Source organism: Anabrus simplex, chromosome 14, assembly GCF_040414725.1.
Source record: "Anabrus simplex isolate iqAnaSimp1 chromosome 14, ASM4041472v1, whole genome shotgun sequence".
NCBI classification, from domain to species: domain Eukaryota; kingdom Metazoa; phylum Arthropoda; class Insecta; order Orthoptera; family Tettigoniidae; genus Anabrus; species Anabrus simplex.
The window spans coordinates 56,178,138-56,204,107 of NC_090278.1; the positions used below are offsets into that span (position 1 = coordinate 56,178,138).

Consider the following 25,970-nt stretch of genomic DNA (forward strand, 5'->3'; position numbering starts at 1 on the left):
CTACAGGTCCATTTGTCTACCACAATTCACAATGTTTGGAAATGTTGAATAGGGTGAAATTTGTGTAAGGTTTTCACACAGTGAATTTTCAGATACTTATGCAACAGCTTCAAACACAGAATTTGGCTCACATATGGCTACCGAGTGGGTCAATATTCGTGTAGAATTTGATGATCCCATCCTTCCTATAAGTGAATCAAACCATCAATTATATGTGTACAATGTGCAAAATTAAGGTAAATTAAGAAATAGGGCCAAATTGAACATACAAGGGATAGAGATACGACAAAAGGTCATAGGACCAAAGTTGCAGATCACTCCAAATTGAATGGAGATTGTGCCATCCGTTTTGTGATACGACTTTACCATTTAGCCATGAAATACTTTGAAAGGAAGGTCTGCACCATCATAAAAATTGCCTCCATATTTCAATATTTTTCAGGGTAAATTTTTTAAAATACATCTTCTAAATTTTTCTTTAGTTACATGCTAAAAGCTGTAATTTTGCCAAATTTCAATTTTCTAACTCATCTGGGAGATTGTGCTGCCATCTTGATATGGGGGAGGGGGTTAAAAATATGGACTTCCAGGAACATTTTAAGCCCATGAAACCTATAGGTTATCGTTCTGGATAAATATCACCGACTGTGTTCTTATGCAGACTTGAAATTCCCAGCATGTCCCCCTCGGAGAATTCTGAGAATTTTAGATTTTTCTAGGGGTCCTGAAGTCATCAGCTTGTCTGGTACCAAGTTTTAAATTTCTATGATGCCTAGAATGGTATCAATAATTTACGTCTGTTTTCATTTTTATGCCTTAATATATATATGTACATAGTACAGTATCTATTGACCGCGCCAAACTGACTTCCATTTATTAATATGGATTATATTTCACCTGCTTCCCTAGTGGTTCTGGGGGTGTCTTACTCCCACAGTAGTAAGTCACACTTGAAAGTCCTACTGGAACATACGTCCATTATCTCGGTCATTTCTGACAATTTATTTTTTCACCCTTTCTCACCTCCTATGTCAAAGGGGGCTGAAGTTAGACTTAAAAATCCGGCATGTTACAATTCATCTCAGCGACCCGGAAAACTATGGATTTGGCAGTATATTCGATTATTATTATAACTCACTCCTGCCTTCCCCACCCTAAAGGGGGCTAAACTTTGAGTTTTACAAAATCGGGGGTGTTACTATTCATCTCAGCGACCCGGAAAATTATGGATTCGACACTATTTTTGATCATTTTTATATCTCAATCCCCGCTTTCCCCCCACCACAAAGGGGATGAACTTGGACTTATAAAATATCTGGAGTCTCACTAATCATTTAAGCAACCCCGACAACATGGATTCAACACTTTTTTTGTTTATTTTTATATATCACTCTCCCATCGCACCCACCCGAAGGGGCTGAACTTGGACTTTAAAAAATTCCGGGAATGTCACTATTCATCTCAGCAACTCCAAAAAGTATGGATTCGGCACTACTTTCGATGATTTGTATATCTCAGTCCCCTTGCATGCCCCCCGCCCCTAATGGTTCCTGTTTTTTTTTTACCCCCACATGTTTTGTCCCCTGATACTAAAAATCCGGAGTGTCACTATTCATCTCATCGACCCCGAAAACTATATATTCAACACTATTTTCTAGTATTTCTATATATCACTTTCCCATCACCCTCCACCACGAAGAGGGCTGAACTTGGACATTAAAAATTCCAGAGTGTTGCTATTCATTTCAGTGACCCCAAAAAGTATGGATTTGACACTACTCACCAACGAAAGCGAAAATGAAAATTCCGGTTTCGAGGTGCATTCGGATCCCCTTTCATCTACCTATGTTCAAAATTTCAGATATATCTGCAATGAAATATCTGGTAGAGCTTGTACAAACACTGACACACAGAGTAAGCCTTGGTCATAGATTATAAACTCGCTCACTCACTCACTCACTCTCCTGGCACTACAGCACATGAAGGGCCTTGGCCTCTCCAATTACTTTTGCTCACTCCTGTGGGTTTAGAGCTCACCTTCTCTAGCCCTGGGTCCCTAACAACTCCAAATCTCTCGAGACGCTCTCGAGCCATCTTGTCCTTGGTCTCCCCCGTCTTCGTTAGCCACCGGGATGTTGGTCAAGGTTCATCTTCATTGCTCGGTCCTGGTCCATCCTTACTCTGTACCCGAGATACCAAAGTCTCCTTATTTTGGCCTCTGCAACTATCTTGAATTCTCCATACAGGGCATAGACATCTTCATTGGTCCTGATGCGCCACTCTCCTTCATCGTGAACTGCACCTTAAGATCTTTCTCTCCCACACCCGTAGAAAGTTCTTGTTTTGCTCATTTAGGGTCAATGTCTTGCACGCATACAGCACAACTGGATGGATTATTACCCAGTACACAGTGAGTTTTCATCTTCTGGACAGTATTGCTGTCTTCGGTAACTTCTGGAAGGTGAAGTAAGACCTTTTTCCTGCTGCCACCCTAGCCCTTATCTCCCTGCTGACCTTGTTGTCGTCAGTCATGAGGGCTTCCGGGTATTTGAACTGCACCACTCTCTTGTAGGTGTTTCCTGCAAATTACAGGCCTCCCACACCTTGAAATCTTCTTTTGTCTCGGGTGTTCACCATATTCTTGGTATTGTCTTTGTTGATCCGTAAGCCCAGATGTCATCTCTTGCTGATGTGTTGCAAAGCTTCCTTCAGGTAGTTCGCACTTCTCCTGAGTAGGACAAGATCATCTGCGAAGGCCAGGTACTGGAGGGTTCTGTTGCATTCGGCGCATATCGTGCTCCAGACAGAGGTTAAACAGAGTGGTTGACAATATGTCACCTAGCCTCAACGCTCTCTGCAGCTCAAACTCCATGGACAGCTGGCCCCAGATCTTCACTTTGGCTCTGGTACTTCTTACAGTCATCAGGCATGGTTGGTGATCTTTGTCGGCACCTGCATCTCATCCAATACCTGTCGCAGCCTTGACCTGTCCACACTGTCGTAAGCCTCCTTGTAGTCAACATAGAACTGGGGAATGCTGACGTTGTACTCATAACACTTTCCAAGGATGAGCCTTTGGGTTAGTATGTGGTCTGTTGTTGATCTGTTGTGCTGGAACCCACACGGAGAGTATCCCAGCTGCATGCCTGTGAAGTATTCCGGTTTTTCCGTAAAATGTACAGATTTTGAGTGTGTTTTATGGTTGTACGGATGAACTTTTTTGTACGGATTTCAATATCCACGCTTAGTTTCACTTACTGCGGTCACGTCAGATTTGTTGGACTTTCGAACATAGCTGGTAATACGAGGTGCAGTGTTTGAAATTTGACTGGTAAATGCATCAGTAATCATATTATCGATTATCACCGTGCTTTTATCACCAGTTCGACCTCAACTGCTTCTTCATTCAATGAGATGTTCCCAAACAAGTAGCAGGCTGCAATTTTGAAGAAAAGAAATCCATGAAAATTAGCAGGCAGTGATTTTATATAAAACAACTTTAGTATCTGCATTGTGCTTCGTAGCAGCTGAAAGGCTTTGTTTGTGTAAGTGTGTAACATTGGCTCTAGTTCTGAAACTCGTGAAATTGTGTGACGGAATTTCTAAGTGATCTAATATTTTAGTGGTGTTCATAATGAATTACTGAGGAATGATATTGTCAGCCTTTTCATGAGGCATATTCTGCTTAATTTCCTTGTTTTATATGAGCACGGAAAGTGAAAACAGATGAACACTCATCAAGATGTAACTTCGTGTATTTAATTTCGAGGTTGACCATATCATATACAGTGAAACCTCGATGCATCGTTTTTCAGGGGGCAGGGGGAAACTGGCAATGGATGCAGGAAAACTATAAATGCGGGCATCATTAGAAATATGGGGAAAGCAAAATAATAAAATGCGTGTACTGTATTGGGACATTTTTTTGTTATGTAAATATATTGTTATTATATGAACAGCAACAATGGCACGTGGCCTCCAGAGCTGGTTGCATGTCTTTCGAGTTGTCGGGTGATAGGCGATCTACCACACATGAAAATGCGGATCTACCTAAGATGAATTCTAATGTTTAATTCAGCAAACGGGCAGCTCCCGAACCGTTGGAATTAACCAAGGATAGTTAAAATCCTTGACCTAATCGAGACTCCTTGCAACAAAGGCCAACACTTGCTAATTATATAGCTCATACTCTGCATAACGGTATCAAAATATTGCAACCATGATATAGGCCTACAAGGTAAAAATAAAAAGTGTGACTTTTATGCCGCTTTGTTTCACTTTTCTTTACGCGTTTCATAATAATTGAAAACCTTCCAGTTCAGTTCTCTTATTGCAAATTGAAGATATACGTTGATGTTATGGTGATGACCTGTATTTAGGAAAGGATTCCGTAGAACCTTTGCGAACGATAGGTTAGATACCCAACACAGCACGGCTCTCGCAGTTCAACTCAGATGATGTCACAGAGGTTAGAAATTCAATGCGGTGTGTCTTGCATGATGTCACAGCTGCTTGTGCAAAGCTGCCAACTTGGGAACTAGTTACAAGACTAGGCAATGGGAAAATATTATTGGCCTGGCTTGGTTAGGTCCTGCTTGTAACAAGACTATTGGGCAGAGGGCAACAAAGTGGTCAATAGGCCTCTAGCATCCCTCACACTCCACAAGGTGCAAAGTGATTAAGCACCCTGTGACTAATTAGAACAAATCTGGCGCACTGTGCGATATTCTCTAAATTTGAATGAAGTTAGCAGCACTAGCCAGCCTATACCAACACAGAAAACAGTGGCAAATTTAACGCTGTGTACGTTTTAATTCTTGGACATAATACTTTTAGGGGTCGGTTAGTGGGTCCAGGTGAAGCGTTGGCAACAGGAGGCTCGTAGTGAGGTTGCACGTGAATAATATGGGATTCGACATCTATATCGTACAAGATCCTTCTTCAAGGCTAGCAACTCCGAATCACTCGTACATTCTCACATAACAGGTTGCCACTATTATAGCTAAGCGGATTGAGCAGTCGCTCTGAATTCAATAAAACTTCTGTGCATTTTTTTGTCTCGTACGATCGATCAATGCGGAAAAATTTGACAGAGGACAAATAATTTTTCGACGACCCATGTGATAAAACAATAGTTCGAGAAACGGCAGATGCGGGGAAATTTAACATTGGTATGTATGGAACATTTCTGAGACTGAATAAATTTAACGATGAATACGGGAAAACGACAGTTCCAGGAACGATGCATCGAGGTTTTACTGTATTTGACTTGTATTAGTATTGTTTATAATCCCCCCTTGCCGCCCTTTTTTCATTATTGCTCAAGACTGTTACACATGCACATGTTCTTAAAAATTTTCCGCTTAAGGATCTTCCGGATTTGTCTCCGTAAGTTGGCAGGTATGCATGCAGCTGGCTCTCTGCAAAAAACTTGATCACTTTCGAATGATTTTGTAGGCCACACTAAGTAGTGAGATTCCTCAGTAGTTTTTTTGCACACTGTCTTGTCACCCTTCTTAGATATGACAGATAAAGGCCGAGATCCTGTGCCTTGTCATCTCCTCGCTTACTCATACAGATTGGATCAGGATATGCATGTTATCATCTACAAGTTCTTCTCCCCCATACTTGAACAGCTCTGCTGGTTTTCCATCCTCTCCTGGAGCTCTGTTACTTCGCATGAGGTCAGTCGCCTAATTGACCTCATTTCTCGTCACTTCGGGGACTGGCTAATGCTCGTTATCGCTTGATCAGGCACTCTTGCTTCTGCCTCCTTAGTGTTCAGGAGCTCTTCAAAGTGTTCTGCCCATCGTGACAAGATCTCCTCCTCTCCAACCAAAATGCCGTGCAGTATAAGGTTCTGGGCTCGAATTTCCCTTGTTCCCTGCAACATGGCACAAACCTCCTTATTATACAGCTCCTCGATAACCTCAAGCTGCCCTTTCTCTCTCTCTGTCTTTTGTTCGTGTTTAGCACACTCTTTGCTTCTAGTTTAATCATATGGTAGTCTTCTTCTGTTGATACTGTCAATCTTTGTAAGGTCTTGACTTTGCTTTTGTCCTCCTTGGGATGGCTTCTTCGCATTCCACATCGAACCACTCAGATCTTAAACTTTGTTCATGGTACCCACAGATTCTGTTGCTGCATTCATAATAGCGCCCTTAATTGTTCCCAGTAGATTTTCTACAGTAGTGCCTTCTTGTACCTCCCTCTGATCTTCAAGATTGGCTCGGACCATTTCCCTGTAGTCATCCTTGATGGAAGCGTTGTTCTTTAAAGGCTCTGACATTGAACTTCCTTGCCTTCTGGATGTGTGCTTTCGTGATGTTGGCTATGCACTGTCTGTATTTCATGACAACCAAATAGTCATCCGAGTCGATATCCGCACCTCTCCTCATCTTCCCATCCATAACATACAATTCATGCCACCGGTCAATGAAGACATGCTCAGTTTGGTTCTGTGTCTTGCCGTCAGGAGACTTCCATGTTATTGTATGGATGCTCTTCTGCAGAAAGTAATGTTTGCTAATGCTCATCTGATGGTCCATGGCAAAGTTCACTAGAGTGAGGCTGTTGTCATAGCTCTCTTGTCCAATTGCTGGTGTGAACACGATCTCCCTCGCATGTTATAAATCTCATTCTGTATTCATGGTTATCACTTTACATATAAAGGTCTTATTAAATCCTCCTTTTCAATTCAGGAGAACATAGAAAGCATCATTTTCTTCCTCAGGGGTGTCTTCAGAGAGTGCATGCGTATTGAACACTGTCATATTTAATAGGGAGAACTTAGTCTCAACGATTACAACCTCTCGTTCGCGGGCTTGAACTCGAGCACTGCTGGCTTGAGTCTCCTTGTAACATACAATAAACAGGAGTGCAGTTGATCCACCTTTTTTCAAAACAATTCCTGGTAAACATGAATCATGTGCCAAGGATTAGCACGTTTTATGTCAACCAAACGAGTGTTAAGATGAGGGTATTTTTCCACTGCAACATGTTTTTTAAGATGTCAGTCATGATCATTGTATTTTAATTTCAGACACCTCATCAGTGTTTTTTATTTGTTTGCAAAATGTAATATTTGACCTTCTACTGAGGAAGGCCTTTAGATAGTCTGAAACATGTATAGATATTGTTCCATCTAATGTAGATGGTTGTTTTGTGTTGGAGAGGAGGATTAAACAAGACTTTTTATTTCTAAGGTCACCACCTCCCTTGCTACCTTAGTGTTTATGTCACCAAGGATGATCTTGATGTCATGATATGGAGCGGCAGTGTCATCTCTGTCCTGGAGAGCACAGAAAGCATCAGTCAGTGCATGTGCGCTGAACACTGTCACACTGAATAGGGAGAATTTCAGTCTAAAGGAGTACAACCTTTTGTTCGCGGGCTTGAACTCCAGCACTGCTAGCTTGAGTCTCCTGATAACCACAAATCCTGTGTCAAGCTGCTTCCTCACTCCTCCACTGTAGAAGATGGTATAATCTCGTGAGTCCATGATGTCAGTACCCTTCCATCTGATTTCATGCAATGTGGCCACAGAAATATTTTAACTTTTGATAACTTCCTTCAGATTTAGTGAAAGCTCCTGCTCTAAGAAGACTCCAGACATTCCAAGTGGCAAACACAACATCTTGTTTTCCTCTCCTATGCTTAGTTGTCATCATTAAATCCATCTATGTTTTGCTATTGTTATGTCTCGTAACAAGGGATTTTTAACATGATTAGGTCGTTGGCTCAACTCATAAACTTCTGGGGACTGCCCTTTTTCAGCCCTCAGGATGGCTATCCGTTCTGTCTCGGTGGTCCCATAAGCTTTGTGGATCTCTCTGCCTCTTACAAGGGAGCAGGTTCCTCTGCTTTTACTCCCTGCCGAGATAGGGTTTCCCCTTCCGCCACCTCCACTTTGTTGATGGTCTCCATCTTCGCTGTCGCTGTTGTTGAGGTCATCACATGTATCTCTGTGTATGGGGCCCATGTTTTACCCGAAGGGACTGGGTCCGCACTCGAACTTAACTGCTACTATTTTGGCATATTAAGGTTGCCCACCTGCATGACGTGGACACGCCTAGAGAGAGTTATCTATGTAGACTCGATATCTCATGGACTGGGTTAAGGAGACTGTCTGATCCCAGTCTCCATGGCAATAGATGATAAATTAAATCTGCAAATTCAGAATTGTTCACTTTTTATGTACATTGAAAACAATACAATTGTTTCAAGATAACATAATTTAGCTTCATTAGTCGGTATATTGATGCTCCATTCAATAGTGTGATAACACAAATAATGTCATTTTTTAAATGATTTATTTGGTTAGATTGCATTTTTTATGATCTTTCCTGTTCTGTTGTGTGTTAACTCAAATTCCTCCATTAATGGACACCAAAGCAGATAAAGTGTTGTAGAAATGAAACATTGAGTTCAGTAGTGCTACATCTTAGATATCATAGTTTCTACCTAAATTTCCACATTGTTGTAAGCGTAACAAGATATTGTGATATTACAGGCTGATTGTTGCCATTTTAGTGCTCATTGTCAGTCAAGTGTTTGTACTGTGTTGATTGCAAACACATTTCCATATGTATTATAAAGTAATAAAATGGACAGCTACAAGAGAAGTTTAAATTTGTTAAGGTGGCCAAAAAAATGCCAGAATTCTTCACGTAAATAAATTTTCTATCTCATAAATGTAAGTAAATAATAATGTGTGCCGATATATTTTTAATTCAGAATTGTTATTATCAGTGATGTTACTGAATAGTTCAAGTGTATCTCCTGTTTTGAAAATGTCCAAAGTGTCCTTTTAACTTTGGGCTATTTGCTAGTTAATTTTTTTTGCTGTCACACCTTTGTTGGTTACTGCATGGAAAGATCTTTGTCACTCCTGCACTTCCTGGGAACTGATTGTATAAGCTCAGACTTAGGCTTTCAGCTGAGGCCTTGTATCGAGAGGTTCTGCAGTGGCTAGTTGTAGTGTAAGATTTGTCTTGAAACCACATTTTTGATGGAAATTCTGAATTCTGTAATGTTTATTTGATTTTGTGGTTGGTTCAAGTCTTCTCATCTGTTATGTTGATGCATTGACATTTTCCTACTTTACATTCATAACTAGAGGCAAGAAATATTCACTTTAGTCCTCAGAACCACCCAGTACCAGCTTATATTCTCTCATTAGTCATAGAAGAGCCATGCACACAACTGAAGACTGCTCTAATATATCAACTCTTCGAGGTTCAAATTCTCCTGTTTCTTTGTAATTATTGTGTAACAGGACACAATAGCTTAATTTAGAGAACAAACTTGTAATATGACCAAGAGAAAAAATGCTGCTTAAGAATACTTTGTGTATTTCTATTTTCAGATGGGGTTTAATATTGCTTTCTTCTTTCTATTATATCTTGTGGAGAGGTACTCTCTAACCAGGAAAGCAACAAGACTTTTGTGTATAATCTTTTTTCACAGCACAGAACCCAGAGGACAGTTCACTGTTCGTTAGTTCATAGGACTTAGACGCTTCTGAAGGATACAGTTGGCCAGCACTTTTCAGTATCTACTGCTTCCCACCTCTTTCAGTATCTCACCCCTGGCACTGTGTTATCCTGACTTTCATTTCAGCGCAGTCTACAAATATCATGCAGCAACTTAAATGACTTTTTTCAAAATGTCTAAAAGATTTTTCATTTCAATTTGGTACTGAATTACATAAGAACAGGTTATGAAGATTAATACAATTTCTTCATTGCTGCCTTGAGGAAGGACACATATCCCTGAGCATAGCACTTTTTGATGAGGTTACCTTCCACTAGTGAAGACTCACATGGTGCTAAGTTTACCACTTAGTGCTGAGATTACCTTCCACTTGTGAAGACTCACATAGCCCGAGCTAACCACTTAGTGATGAGGTTACCTTCCGTTTGTGGAGAGACACATGGCGCTAAGCTTACCACTTAGTGATGAACTTACATTTCACTTGTAGAGAAACATGCGCCCCTGCACTAACCTCATAGTGATGGGTTTACCTTCCAGTTGTAGTGTGTCACATTGCTCTGAGCTGACCATTTGATGCCACTCCTCCATGATCTTCATATTTACAGACTTGATTGGGGTGAAATTCAAATAAGAATCTGATTGTCTGCTATCTATGACAGATGTAAGCAGAAATATGAATTGCATAATTACATTCAGCCTAGAATGCACTGGCAGACTCCGCTCTTGTTGGTACTACCGGGCGAGTTGGCTGTGCAGTGAGGGGTACGCAGCTTTGAGCATTCATCTGGGAGATAGTGGGTTCGATCCCCACTCTTGGCAGCCCTGAAGATAGTTTTCTGTGGTTTCCCATTTTCACACCAGGTGTACCATAATTAAGGCCACAGCCGCTTCCTTCCCATTCCTAGCTCTTCCTATTCCATCATTGCCATAAGACCTACCTGTGTCATTGTGACGTAAAGCAAAATCTAAAATAAAACCTGTTGGTTCTCGTAGAATTTCACAGGTTATTGAAACTGTCACTGCTGATTAATATAGATAATCATGAAACTTTTCTGTTGTTGAGTTATATATTTTCTCAATAATGCATTTAATGGAGTAAATTAAACACGAAGTTAAGAAGCGTTCTGTCATTAAAGCATTATTTTGTGAAAATGAATCAATTATAGATACTGAGTATAAGCTTTAGGGGGGAGAATTTGAACATAATAACTAGAATGTTTGGATGATCAAAATATCCATTGTTTCCTACGTTTTTACAGTTGATTATTCATCAATTTGCCTCTTGTTCTTCTGCTTCTCTTGCATTTGTCCTGCCTGGTTGCAGGGATTGGTGTTGTGATGCATTGTCTCCAGTTTGTTCACTCTCAGGCCATGTCTGTATGGAGTCTTACAGCTTTCGTGTCATTGTGCACTTTCTCGTCCCTTCGCTGTCTTGTTCGTCCCTTGCGCCTGTTTCCACCAACTTCTTGTGTATATGCTGATGGCAGTATATCATCCTCTGCACACAATATATGCCCAAACCAGCATGGACGGCTATCCTGAATTCTCTTCTGGATCATTGTAATGCCAAAACCTTTCCTAACATCATCATTTGAAATGTGATCCAGTCTGGGTATGTCAGCCTTCCACCTATGCACCTTTATATCCATGATGCTTAGTTGGTGTTCCACTGCTTTTGTACCTGGCCAATGTTCAGTGCCATAGAAAATGACACGATGGATAACAGTTCGGTAGATCTTAGATTTCAGAAGGTCTTATATCCGGTGGTTACAACGGCGTCCGTTTTAATTTGCCACCTCAGCTATGCTGTGTACATCCTTAAATTGACTTCATCAGTATGTCTGTCATCGTCAAAGACTGTGGAGCGAAGATACATAAATATATCTACTCGTGGTGCATCTTTACCATCAACATGGGTGGCTCCTACTTCTCGAGTATCTAATGTCATGTATTCTGTCTTCTTTTTTGTTGAGGTGCATGCCATATTGCTCTAGTCAATAGTTCTAGTCTTCTGCTTGGCGCTGGAGATCAAGCTTATTCTTTGCAGCCAAAATGACATCATCAGCATAGAGAAGTGTCTGTGGTATAGGCTTCTGCATGTTTGATCTGACGGTGTCCATCACAAGAATGTAGAGCAGTGGAGATAAGGCAGGGCATTGGTGGACTCCTACAGTAACGCGGAAGTCATCAGGACTCCTGCCGCAGCTTGAACATGACTCCTTGTTTCTATGTAGAGCAATTGTAACCGGTCAGCAAGGTGTTCTTTAAAGCAATGTTCTTGTAGCTCTGTTCAGATAAGGTCATGTTGTACCTGATGGAAGGCCTTCTCAAGGTCCAACAAGTCAAGATGAAGCCAATTATTCTTTTTACAATGTCTCTCAAGTAACTCATTTGTCATAATGGATGAAGTAATCAAGAATGCAGGCTCCACTCTTCAAGACTTGAATAGTATTGACCCATATATTAAATTCACATTAGAGTCAGAAATCAATTTCCTAGATTTAACTATTATTAGAAATCCCTCATGTCTGTCTTTCAAAATATCCATGAAACATACACAAACTGGTAACACGATCCACAAAGATTCCATACATCCCCTCACAGACAAACGTGCAGTATGTAATAGCATGGCTTATCGATGTTTTGCCATACCCATGACAAACAAAGATCTTAATAATGAACTTAACACCATATGGTCATTTGCCAAGTTCAATGGGTACAACAGGCCATTTATAGAACACATAATCCACAAATATAGATATCGGCCTAAAACCCTTAAAAAGGAAACAGCTCCTATTTCAACCACCTTCACTTATAATAACGACATCCACAAAATCATCAAACATTTCTGGAAACACATTGTAAGAATTTTATCCAAAACTAACAATAGAACCTCCAAAATTTTATACAACTCTGCATCAATCAATGCCCCATCTGCTCCAAATCAGGAACATACAGACTAAAATGTAATCAATGCAGCAGTTCGTACATGGGTCAAACAGGACGTAACTTTATGATTAGATATTAAAAAAATGTCAACGCGGTGAGGCACAACAAGTTCTCCGCCATGGGTCAATATATGCACAACACTAATCATAAATATAGCGACATCGAACAAGATATGGAAGTTTTTCAAACAGCAAATAAGGGACTCATTATGAATATTATTGAAAGTTGTTTCATTAACTGTGATCAATACTTCAACCCCAATTATAATTTAAACGAAATTTGCGAGAAACCCAATATCCTTTTTGATCTTTTAATCAATTGGCTTCAAAACGTCAAACTATCGAATAACAATTTGATTTTCCAAGTAATCCGCAATACACACTCCCGTCAATTATCTCCACTACCCCATCCTTAGTTCCATCCCCCGCAGGTGCCCAGCCTTCTTGCTTACCCTCGCCTCATTTACCGCTGCCTACCTTAGCTATCACACACTTTGTCCAGCTCTGTCTGTGTAACATACACGTTCAACATGTTGCTCAAGGTGAGTCAATCGTCGTGTAATAATAATTCTAATGATTCTAGTAACTTCTATACATTGCTTCCAATGTCTAGCTACACTAATTTCTTCTTCAGGTTTAAACTGAAGAGGGAATTTCATCCCTAGTCTTGTCATGATCTTACATGACAAATTAAACTTCCTTGGAACCACCTAAACCAAGTGAATGAGTGTCACCCAAAGAGATAGCAAAGAACAGCACAAATTCAATAACTGGACTATATAACAAAAAAGTATTGCCGGAATTTTAAACCACAATATTCAATTGTAACATAATTTTAATTTATCTCATGTATCAATACAGTAATGTTTTTTATAATGTGATAAAATGTGTTTTAGATCTTTTTACGCATATGTATTAATTGTTTAATTTGCGCTAAGGCTGATGATGGCACATAAATGCCGAAACTAGTCAATTTGATATTGTATTGAATAGGTGGACCTTGAAATAATTTTAATCTGCTGTAATCCTACTTCAGTACAGAACACTATGAAATTCATAACTATAAGTCTCAACTATGTTGTAATAAGCACGGTTGTGCCACAATTTTACACAAATCCGGCTTGGCTCGTCGTTATTTGGCTAAATCGCTAATCCTATTGTCAAGGGTTTGTTCGAAAACTATCATTGCATAATTCAAGATTCTAATCAGGCAGTAATTATAAAAATCGGCAGGACTTCCGTTATTTTTGCGTGGACAGTCCATCGCCAATCTGTTTGTATTTGACCTTCTTTGAGATCTGCTTGAAAAATTTGTTTTATCCACAACACCTGCATTCCACCATTGAGCAAAATAAAAATTTGCAGAGTATCATCGCGACCGATGGCTTTCCCTGGTTTCCTTTCCTTCAGCAGAGCCTGGACTTCAGTGACGTCACTTTCCTTCATCAGACCCTCAACAACGGAGGTGACTGTGACCAGTAGATAAGGAAATTTCAAGACTGAAATTTTGTCAAAGCAGTTCCGCCAGGGCTCTCGCGCTTCCCGCCAGTCGAAGAGCAAATCGTCTGTTTCCTCATGATGCCGTAAAAACGTTGGCTTTCTTCCGTTTAGAAATGCCTCGATTTGACTAGCCATTAAATATCTTGCTCGTATTCATGCATGTCAAGTTTCATATATAGACCTGCATAGCTGTTTGGTTTTGTTATGACAATGACCTCCTTCACTTTACTACTTGCTGCTTTGTTGGCATTCCATTGTTCAATACATTTTGTGAAACAGCTGTTCCTTCAACCTTACTGCATCCTGAACATCGGTATTCCGCAGCCACGTGTCATTGTTAATCCTTTGTCGTCGCCCTCCTTTAGTTGTCCCAAGAACACGGCATGCGACGTCTTACAGTTTAATCCGGCTCGCTTCATCTAAGGTGATTGGTGACACTGTTAGTTTTGCAAATACCTAGGCCTCCTTCTTCAGGTGTCACTATTTGTTCCATTTTGGGTCATTTCCTGCGAAATATTGGGCTCTTGGTGACTTCACCCGTAGCTTACAGATGATTGGTCAAAGATGAGTTTGTGCATAATCAGAAATTCGTTAGCCGTCGTCATCGTTCTTCTGTCCAATCCATGGCCGCAACAGACTAGGTGGTCTTCTTTCCACCGTCCGACATCCATTCAAATCACCGGCAACAATAAGATAGTCAATGGTGTTCTTCTCAAGCAGTGCCCAGAAAACACCTTTGGTTGCTGCACTAGGCCCAGTTTGTGGAGCGTTGCACTGAAAAATTGGATTTTCCTTTTATCACTAATGTAGACAAGTTACGTCATACATTTGCACCTCGGAGACTGAACTGTCAAAATTTTGCTCATATAATAATGACAACACAATTAGTTGTTCATCGGTTTTCTTTGTACATCAGTTAGTAACCGCACTCCATTTTGCTTGACTTTTCTCCACTCCATCTTTTTCCTGCAACTCAGAGGTGCCTATGTGCCTACTCTCAAGTGCTATATACCGAGCTCGATAGCTGCAGTCGCGTAAGTGAGGCCAGTATCCAGCATTTGGGAGATAGTAGGTTCGAACCCCACTGTCGGCAGCCCTGAAAATGGTTTTCCGCGGTTTTCCCATTTTCACACCAGGCAAATGCTTGGGCTGTACCTTAATTAAGGCCATGGCCACTACCTTATCACTCCTAGCCCTTTCCTGTCCCATCGTCGCCATAAGACCTACCTGTGTTGGTGTGACGTAAAGCAACTAGAAACAAAAATCAAGTGCTATGGCTTATTCGCTACTTTATCCAGACGTAGTTCAGTGATGCGATACAGAATTGGGGTACTCGCTTGTTTAGCCGTCAAAGCCCGTGCGAGTTTAGTCCTCAAAGCCAGTGCGACAGTAACCCTTGCATACTTTTCATGCTGACTGCACCCTGCCAATGTGCGTCCCTTCAACAGAATGCCCTACCCTTGGTTCCGATTCCATGACACACATTTCCATAATAATGTGGCCGTGTTCTCTTACGGACGGCTTGTCATGAAAAATTTTAGAGCTCGTGAGAGCGGGTAGTTACGACGCTCCGGGCATGGAGAACAGACAACTTTTGTAGCCACTCCTCTGGAGAAGGAACGCTACGCTCCTTTCTGCAATAACTTCCATAAGGCAGAGTACCTCTTCTGCCAACAGCTCCGAACCAAACGTCTCCATCTTCGCCAAAGTTGCCATTAAAGACGTTGTGCGTGTTTTGTCCACGAGAGGTATTGTATTTCGCTGAAGTCTTCCGGCAGGCCAGTTGGGAACCCGTATCCATGACCAGGGACGTGCCATGTGTTACAGCAGAATATTCATCAATACAAAATAAAATGCCATTTTACTGGAAAACTAAGTGAGAACCTGATAAATCACAAAAATCACAAAATCACATAAAGAAGAATTGCCAGAGTCTGTTGAACCTTTTGCTTGGCATGATGTGCCAGAAACGTAGGGCATACAAGACTACGTCATATTTTCTGCCCCTTGTTGTCTTGTGGTGGCAATATCAATATATTGTGTGGAGATCAAGTGGTCTAGCCTGTCGTATCTGCAATCAATGTTCCCGTTTCCTTTGTCCACTTTTTTTCTCCTAAGAGTGCAGTAACAACACGTTGTCGAGCCTTCCACTACTTTAATTGTGAGGAAGCCATGCATTCCAGTGGGCCATGTGAATTCAGTGCATACAACATGCATTGGGAAGTACCACTTCATGTTGTGATGTATTTTGACCTGCTGGATTGACTTTTCCCATGTTCCTGTTGCAAGCGAATCTCACCTTTAACCAAGAAATTTGTATTTCTCACTATGCTTTCATAAGTGTCTAGAACCACTCTGCGATAAGCACAGACTTCGATGCTATCCAATGATGTTATCGTTCCCTTAAAAATTATCACTTGATTCTTGAAAAAGAAGGTATCTTATTCCTGCCTTTACATAGCAGCAATGTCCGTTATGGTGCATTTGAATGTTCTGTTATCTTGAATTTCGGCTCAGTCCACGATTTTCATTCTTCACTTAGCTGTAGTGTTAACAGGACACTTGTAAAAATGTTCAGAAACGCGATAGCTTGCACATGGGTTCAAATATTTTTAGGTTATCAAAACATAGTAATGAACACTACTACCAATGCCGTGTTCTTGGTCCCCATCATGATATCTATGACATCAGTATCTGTAGGTGAAATGAAAGCGTCTGGGGTAGGGAAAGTGTCGTCATCTGTATGCTGATTCTCCGCTTATTGAGAATTTCATCCGGATTTGTGGTTTCCATGTCGCATGCGGCCTCTGTTAAAGACAGTAATTAAGACGTAGGCTGATGTAATACAGGTAGTAAGCATGAACCTCCTTGAATAAACCTACCGTCCTAAATGATCATCGGGTCTGTTGATTGCACATCAAAGCTACATAATTATAAATAACCAAACTCTGATGGAATAGAATGCTACACTGATATGATAACAATGTGCAAATACAACACTTATGTTTGAGCGACAATAAATCATATTTATAAACTACTTCCCTTGCTTTAGGAGATCGCGCTGACTGTCGCAAACAATGTTCTCAACTTTATTATTTTCTACAACACTGAGATTCTCTCAAACAACCTCAACAACAAGAGCTTTTACAAAAAATATTACTCTCCTTCCAGAAACTGCAGAGTGGTTGAAGAAGATCAAATCTCCAAATCATATGCCGTCCTTTACGTAGGAGAAATGACGATTTCAGTAGATAAATGTTTGCCAGATTAAAGAGCTTTTGCTTCACTTTCTAGGCTGAACCACTTCTTCTCATGTATTATTTAAATCTAGGTATCTGTGAGCTCGTACGTTCCTAAATCGTCAGAAGCTTCTTGTAGGTGATGTAGAGATTAGAGAGAAAAGATGCAACACATCCTCGTAACAAGTGGGAGCTTATCAGATTTATGAATACACTCTGAATTTGATCTCAGATGATGTTTACACTCAGGAATGTAATGCTCATTTGTAATGAGCTCTGTGGATGAGATATTAGTTAGTGGAATGTTCAGCATCATATCCTTTGTGTGAGAGTTGTACTGGAGTTGAGTGTTGAAGTAGTGGTCACGTCGTTTTAATTTGTCACTGTAGATCGAGACGAGACATGAGGTACGTGGATCATCAATCTCCAGATGGCGTAGTATCTTGTTTGAGGTGCAATGTCTGTGACAAACCCTTCAGGCAGAATATCCGTTTAGCACACCACATACGGACTCACATAGGCGAGAAGCCACACTTCTGCAACAACTGTGGCCAATCCTTCAAGAAGAAAATCTATTTAACGCGCCACATGCAGACTCACATGGGTGTTAAGCGTTTCTCCTGCCGTGTCTGTGGCAAATCTTTCAGTAGGTGTGACAGACTAGAAGTTCACATGCAAACTCACACAGGCGTGAAGCCACACTACTGCAATGTCTGTGGCAAATTCTTCAGCCGAAAAGACAGTCTTGTAGTTCACCTGCGGACCCACACAAGTGAGAAGCCGTATTGCTGTAATGTCTGTGGGAAAACTTTCACCCTTAGAAGTACACACTCGAGACACATGCAAACTCACATAGGCGTGAAGCCGTACTGTTGCAACGTGTGTGGCAAATTCTTCACCCAGAAAAGCAATCTTACATTTCACAGGCGAACTCACACACGTGGTAAGCTATACTGATGCAGTGTCTGTGGCAAATCCATCACCGATAGATTTACACTCTCGGTGCACATGCGGACTCGCACAGGCGGATAGCCACACTGCGAAATGTTTATGGCAAATTCATCAGCCAGAAAACGTATAATATTCAAAGTTTATTCCAGCTACTCAATACTGCACAGTAAATGCAATGTTTATAAATACATTACAATATATTATCAAGGTACTAGTTTCGACCCTATCTGGGTCATCATCAGCCTAAATAAGATACACTTATGTTTGTGCCGAAACCTAAGACAGAGTTACATTGTGGAAATAAGATTTAAAAGAATGAACGGTGTATTTGATGCGATAATGAACATATAAAATAGCGGAAAGATGAACCGTTATAGATAAAATAATGTTGTACTTATCAGTAACAATACATTTTTTAGGATTACGTCAATTACAATTTGCCTGTAAGAATAGTTATCGTACAATTATTACAATAATGATTTAAATATGCCCTTGTTAGTGAATACTCTAAATTTCCACTTTAAAAACGTAGTATGCCAGTTGGATGCAAAGTCCAGATGCTTCTATTGCGTTCTAGTATTCCGAGTGCATCTTCAGGTGGAAAATTTAAAGTTGAATAGTGGCACAGAGGCTATCTGTTTTCCCTGAGGTCCAATATTTCTGATATGAAAATTTAATGTAGGTGAAACGATGAAGCATTCTTATGATAGAATGGATTCTTGCTGTAGTGTGAGGAATATTCCCAATCCAGGTCTGAACCAATAGAACCTGATGATGAAAATGTTAGAATTAACGCAAGATGCGATCGCAAATAGATTAGAAGCAACAAGTTCTTCAGCCAGAACAGCACCTTCTTTGCAAACCTCATGATATACACGGGAGAGCAGCCCATCCTTTTGAGCCAATTTCTCTGAGATAGATTCTTCTGGTAGCGGAATGCCAGGTCCGTGTGTGAAAGGAGTGAAGGACTTTTCATGCGTTTTCTCCTGATCAATTCCTGATATTTTACATTCATTGTTCTCAGCCCAGGACGATCCTTTTTCTGCCTCCATGTGTCAGTAGAAGTGCGGTCAGTAACACTCATTGAGGGGCAATCTAGATGCGAGGATAAGAAGCAATCCGGATGAACATAGAAGAATCATACGACAAAGATGAATGCAAGTGGTAAAACACAAACGAACGAGAAAAATATTCGAACGTATGCATAAACAATACAAGGGAAATAATAAGTGCTGAATCATCATAATAGGGTATGCAGTTGAACACAGAAAACTGGTAGCACTACACATTAACACACAACTTACTCTAATAGAGCAGGACAGGTCTCAAGGTTCATTCACACCGAGCTCAAAGATTTATGCTACATTTCACTTACACCTTCACTATATACATTGCTTTTACTGTAGGGCAGTTCATTCACACTGAGGCTAAACAGTTATGCTACACTTCACTTAAACGTGCACTCTACATATTGCTTGTACGCTAGGGCAGTTTGGTCACACCGAGGCTAGACAGTTATGAAACAGTTCACTTACACCTGCACTCTACATATTGCCTGTACACACCAAGACTAAATAGTTATGCTACAGTTCACTTACACCTGCACTCTACAAATTGCTTGTACCCTAGGGCACTTCATTCACACCAAGACTAAACAGTTATGCTACAGTTCACTTACACCTTCACTTTATGTCTTGCTTTTACCCTAGGGCAGTTCAGTCATGCTAAGGCTAAAGTGTTATGATGCAGTTCACTTACACCCTCACTTTATGTGTTGCGTTTACCCTAGGGCATTTGTCATACTATGGTTAAACAGTTATGATGCAGTTCACTTACACCAGCACTATATTTATTGCTTTTACCCTAGGGCAGTTCAGTCCCACCAGGCTACACAGTTATGCTACAGTTCACTTACGCCCTCATTTTACATGTTCTTACCCTAGAGCATTTCTGTCATGCTAAGTCTAAATAGTTACGGTACAGTTCACTTACACCTGCACTCTACGTATTGCTTGTACGTGAGGGCAGTTCAGTCACACCGAGGCTAAACAGTTATGCTACAGTTTACTTACACCTGCACTCTACATATCTTGTACCCTAGGGCAATTCAGTCACATGAGGGTAAAGAGTTATGCTACAGTTTACTTACACCTGCACTCTACATATCTTGTACCCTAGGGCAATTCAGTCACATGAGGGTAAAGAGTTATGCTACAGTTCACTTACACCTCCACTCTACGTATTGCTTGTACATGAGGGCAGTTCAGTCACACCGAGGCTAAGCAGTTATGCTACAGTTTACTTACAATATCTTGTACCCTAGGGCAATTCAGTCACATGAGGGTAAACAGTTATGCTACAGTTTACTTACACCTGCACTCTACATAGTGCTTGTACCCTAGGGCAGTTCAGTTATGCTGAGGCTAAACAGTTATGCTACAGTTTACTTACACCTGCACTCTACATATCTTGTACCCTAGGGCAGTTCAGTCACATGAGGGTAAAGAGTTATGCTACAGTTCACTTACACCTGCACTCTACATACTGCTTGTACCCTAAGGCAGTTCAGTTATGCTGAGGCTAAATAGTTATGCTACAGTTTACTTACACCTGCACTCTACATATCTTGTACCCTAGGACAGTTCAGTCACATGAGGTTAAAGAGTTATGCTACAGTTCACTTACACCTGCACTCTACATATTGCTTGTACCTGAGGGCAGTTCAGTTATGCTGAGGCTAAACAGTTATGCTACAGTTTACTTACACCCACACTCTATGTATCTTGTACCCTAGGGCAGTTCAGTCACATTAGGCTAAACAGTTATGCTACAGTTCACTTACACCTGCACTCTACATTTTGTTTGCACCAAAGGATTGGCAGGATAAAGCTTGCCATACAGTTTAACCCGTAGAGCGGGGCTCGCGGCTCCAGCTGCACTTCAAACTCTGCGCTAGGGTGGGCGGTGAGGCTCCAGACGCATGACTGTTTTTATTTTTTTCTTATCTTCCATATTAGGCGCGAGTCTTGAAACTTTCCTCACATGCTTTGGAAGGTGCTGCCGTCTCTACGATTTTTTTGAACTACGTGGTAAGAACAGTATTGCGACAAGGAATCCCTGTTCTATTTCGTTCGTTTTGTTCAATTCAAAAATCGCTTAAGCCCCGCATCACATTCAGCCCGTGCATTGCTGCATTCATCAGTGGGCTGCATGACTGGTCCTGCTCTGTACTAAGTTCGCGATAAATAGAAGCTTCAATCTGTTCCTTTTGTATTTTTGAAATGTGTTAGAGTTTTCGTTTATTTTATAGTGTATTACAGTATGTTTAAAAGGACGAGAAGTATTTCAGGTGACTATACTATTCTTGATATCCTTGAAAATAGCGAAGATGAAAGTTGTAGTGATTTCAGTTCGGAAAGTGACAATGAATCTCCGTTATTAGTAAATATTCCGGGAACTAGCTTTTCTAGTAGGATTCCAAGACACGTTCAATCGTTACGGCGTTCGAGTTCCAGTGAAAGCAGTGAAACTGAAACTGCGAATGACGGTAATCCTGCTGCTGTACAGGGTGAATAGGATGTGCGGGGTTGTAATTGAGCAAGATATCCAGCAAATTACAATTCTGGAATCCAGGGTGAACTTTTAGATAAGAAACAGCCCGAAGAAATTAACGAATTTTTTATAGATGACGTACTTTGTGAGCTTATTGCACAACAAACAAATCTGTATGCTCAGCAAACAATTACCTCGAATTCTTTGATGGCAAAAGTGAAAAGAAGTCATGAGAGAGACTGGGTATCTACTAACAAAAATGAAATAAAGCTTTTTTTTTAGGAATCTTATTACTGCAGGGTATTGTTCAGAAGCCGAAATTAGTCCATTACTCTTATCGTAATAAACTGTTAGCTACTCCTGTATTTTATGAAATTATGTCTGAGAAACGATTTCTCCTTTCACTGAAATTTTTGCATTTTGCGGACAATGAAGCTTATATTAGACAGGTTCATCTCAAATTGTATAAAGTGAAGCCAGTTTTAGACGACCTATTATCAAAATTCAGAACCGCATATACTCCAGACGATCGCCTATCTATTGATGAGAGCCTGTTATTGTGGAAAGGTAGACTGGGATGGAAGGTATACATATCGAAGAAGAGGTCGCGCTTTGGTATGGAATCTTACAAGTTATGTGAAGCTAAATCTGGGTATGTGTGGAAACTCCTATGGTATACGGGGAAGGAAACTGTTTGGTAAACGAAGTTTGTGGAATAGATATTTCGGAGTGCACTAAGCCTTCCAAAGTTGTATTTACACTGGCCGAAGGTCTCCCGAATAAGGGTTATCTAATAGCTGTGGTCCGGAGCTATTTGACCTGCTCAATGTCCTTCAAACAGATGCTGTAGGCACCGTAAGATCGAACAGAAAATATCTCCCAAAAGGTGTAATGGGGAAAACACTAAAAAAGGGGAAATTGCGTTTGCCTATCGTAACAAACTCATTGCTCTCAAGTGGAGAGACAAGGGGGATGTGTGTATGCTAAGTAGCATAAATGATGCCGAAATGCACACTGTGAAAAACAGGAAAGGGGACACAGTAGAAAAGCCTGTAATGTGTATAGATTGCAATGACTCAATGGGTGGGGTCGATTTATCTGATCAGTGTGTGGTCCCGTACAGTACAGATAGAAAGCGAATAAAGAAGTTCTACCAAAAGATTTTCAGGCACTTGCTGGACGTAACAATGTTCAATTCTTTTCTTATATATCAAAAAATGGAGGAAAATTCACTCAGTTACAATTTCGTATGCACGTTATCCAGAAGGTTTTTGACAAGTATGATAAATCAACCCCCGCTGAAGCCCAGCCAGTCAGATCAGTGGTGTCACTATCAAATGACACTTCGGATCGATTCTCGGGAAGGCACTTCCCGGATTTCAATTCCCCCTCAAAGACGAAACTCATTGCAAGCAAGAGATTTGTTGTCTGCAATGCAAATAATAAAAGAAAGGAGACACAGCACTGATGCAAAATCTGCGATGTAGCACTGTGCCCGGCTTGTTGCTTTGGAGTGTACCACACCGCTAAAATGTGAACTGAGAGGCGTCCAGTGGGCGTGTATTGTGAATAGTGTTCATAGTTGTTCAAATTCGTGTGTGTGTGTGTGTGTGTGTGTGTGCGTACGTGTAGGCAGTGACGGCGACTGGGGAATAACAACGTCGCAACAAATTATTAGGGTCTACATTTGAACAGCAATTTTTTTATCTTTTAGGCGGCTAAAATACAATAAAAAATTTATTTTTCCAAAAATGTGGAGGAACACTACCCCTAAGGCCCCCCATTGTCACCGCCACTGCATGTGGATATATAGTGAAAGTCTCTGAGTGAAATTAGTGACTCGGCAGTTTCATGTCCATAACAAGAGAAGAAAGTTGATATTCGGTGAGTACATTTTTCTCTGATCATTTTTATATTCTTTACTAGTGTAATAATAGTACAGTATAACAATATTTTGTAGTGCTTGTGGGACTACAATATTAGTTTGATTCGTAAATGTTTACTGCTTTTGTACAAGTTTCGGAAAGTAACTATTACAATGCCCATAAGAGAAAAATGGAAATATGAGACTTATGCGTTTGTTGCACTAAAAACATCTTGCTTAAAAATCGTTCTTTATCGTGAATATGCGGTGCAGTATTGAAATTAATGTGTCTTATTGCCACAATATACAAGTAATATTAGACAGATACATGTCGGGTTGCATAATTCCAAGCATTTAAGTGTTATGAAAACACCTCCCCACAGTAGTGGGTAACGAGGAAGAGCTCGCTCCCCACTTAACGGGTTAACCCTAGAACTGCTGCAGGTTTTTCTGTCAAATGCTGCAGTTATTTTCCTCAACATACACCATGAAAATAAAATCATGCCTATAATCACATATTAATCCTATTAAATCCATATTATATACCAATAGAGAGCTAAAAGACTGATCTAAATGAAGATAATACAAATAACGAAAAATATTGCCACGATTTCTAACTATCGTAAAATGCAATTAAAATTTTTTTAGATAAAGGAAACTGTTGAAATATTTTGCTCAAATAAAGGAATTTGTGATAGATAATTTATTTCTGAAACATGATATTCTGAAACGAACAAGTATTTTCTTACGTATTCCTCCACATTTATCCACTTTTTATTTCGTTTGCAAAATAAAACTCAAATTTTCATCGAAACGAATTTGAGTTCTTTTCACAAATTTCGAACCTACAGCTTATCTTAGTTTTCTTTAGGTCAATTTCTTCTTTCCTGTGTTGTGATCAAATTCCTTATAACAATCTACAAAAATATCAACAGTTCACACTTATCCCTTCGCTGGTTTCTTCAAATATTGACGTACTGCCTATAATAACATAACCTGCACCGACTTGAACATCATACCGGTCATCGGAAATTCCCATTACTTCCAAGGCACCTTGTACTTCGCTGTCACTTTCACTATTTTCAGGAATAATTTTCTCGTCGGAATTAAAACAATAACCACTGCCACCATCAGTATTGTCACTAAGATCTTCGAAAATCGAGCGCTTGATTTCAGAATCGTCAACAAAGCGGGCTGCCATCTTGATTCTAAGAACATGTGAAAGTACTTTCACTTCTACAGCTAAAAAAACTTGTCCAGTCCGATGTTTGTGTTTCAAAAACTTTCAATACTGAAGATAAAAGTATAAGCATTCAGCTGGTACCTTTATTATTGCCATCTGTTGACCAATTATGAACCTACGGCGGAAGAACTACACCGTCTCTCAGAAAGACGATCGCACTTGACGAAACAGTGCACCGTCTTCCAGAAAGACGGTCCGCAGTTCTAGGGTTAAGCAGCTGAACTTTTCACAATTTAAGCATGCACACAAAATTTTAACAAGTCCATATTAGATACACAGTTCGCACTCACGCTGCAGTCACTCTTCTGAACTGTATTCCCTCAGTGTCCACTCACACATCTCCGTAGACTTTGTAATATGGTGATCCAATATTCAGTGGTACGCACTTTTCAGCACTGTCTGCATATCAGTCAGTGGCACACACAGTCCACGTACTGATCTGAACTGTCAGGATCGCTCTAAACTACTGACTCACTAAGCTTACACTAAACTCATGTGTCACAGACTTTTCCACTGCCTTTATATAAGAGGACTGATGCTTCGAGATCCATTGGGCACTAGAAACCCAAGAAATCCTATGGATTTAGAGGGGTCCTTGGTCGTGATTCTCTTTGCGATGGTGGAGACCGCAGCTCAGCAGTTCACCCGCCGTGGAGCCAGCCTGTCATGCTCCACCCAGGCTTGTTCCATTAAAATAGGATCATGGAGGCTTTTTGCACCACAGTATTTTCGTATTAGCACTATTGCTACTATACCTTAACACATGTTAGATCTCGATCAGTTCGACTTTGATCTTAATATCTAGGAGTTAAGTGTTTACTTCTCAGACTGAACAGTTAGTAATTCAATTACATTTCTGGTTGACAAATACTATGGTAAGTTCATTAACTTTAAATATTTACCGACACATAGGCACAAGAGTGGACAGGTACAGTACATAGTCGTATTCACTGATTAATGAACAATGGTCACTTGATTTCAAAGAACTAATTCACTGATTTTCAGATTTTACTTAATATTGACTATACCTTAGTTTCAAGTAATTATTATTTTTGAAAGGTTCAAAACAATTAAGTGTAATGCATGGCAAAGTGATTGTCTTTCTACTGTCAAGAAATAAGTATACCGCTTCTTCGATATTTAACAATAAGCATTATTTGAACACTGAATACACAATG

General features: G+C 40.3%; 1 protein-coding gene across 1 annotated transcript in view; it reads left to right on the plus strand.

The window, feature by feature from the left end:
* LOC137502996 (zinc finger protein 157-like) overlaps nt 1-25,970 on the plus strand; it is a 138,359-nt gene that overhangs the window by 24,648 nt on the left and 87,741 nt on the right. The window lies entirely within an intron of this gene.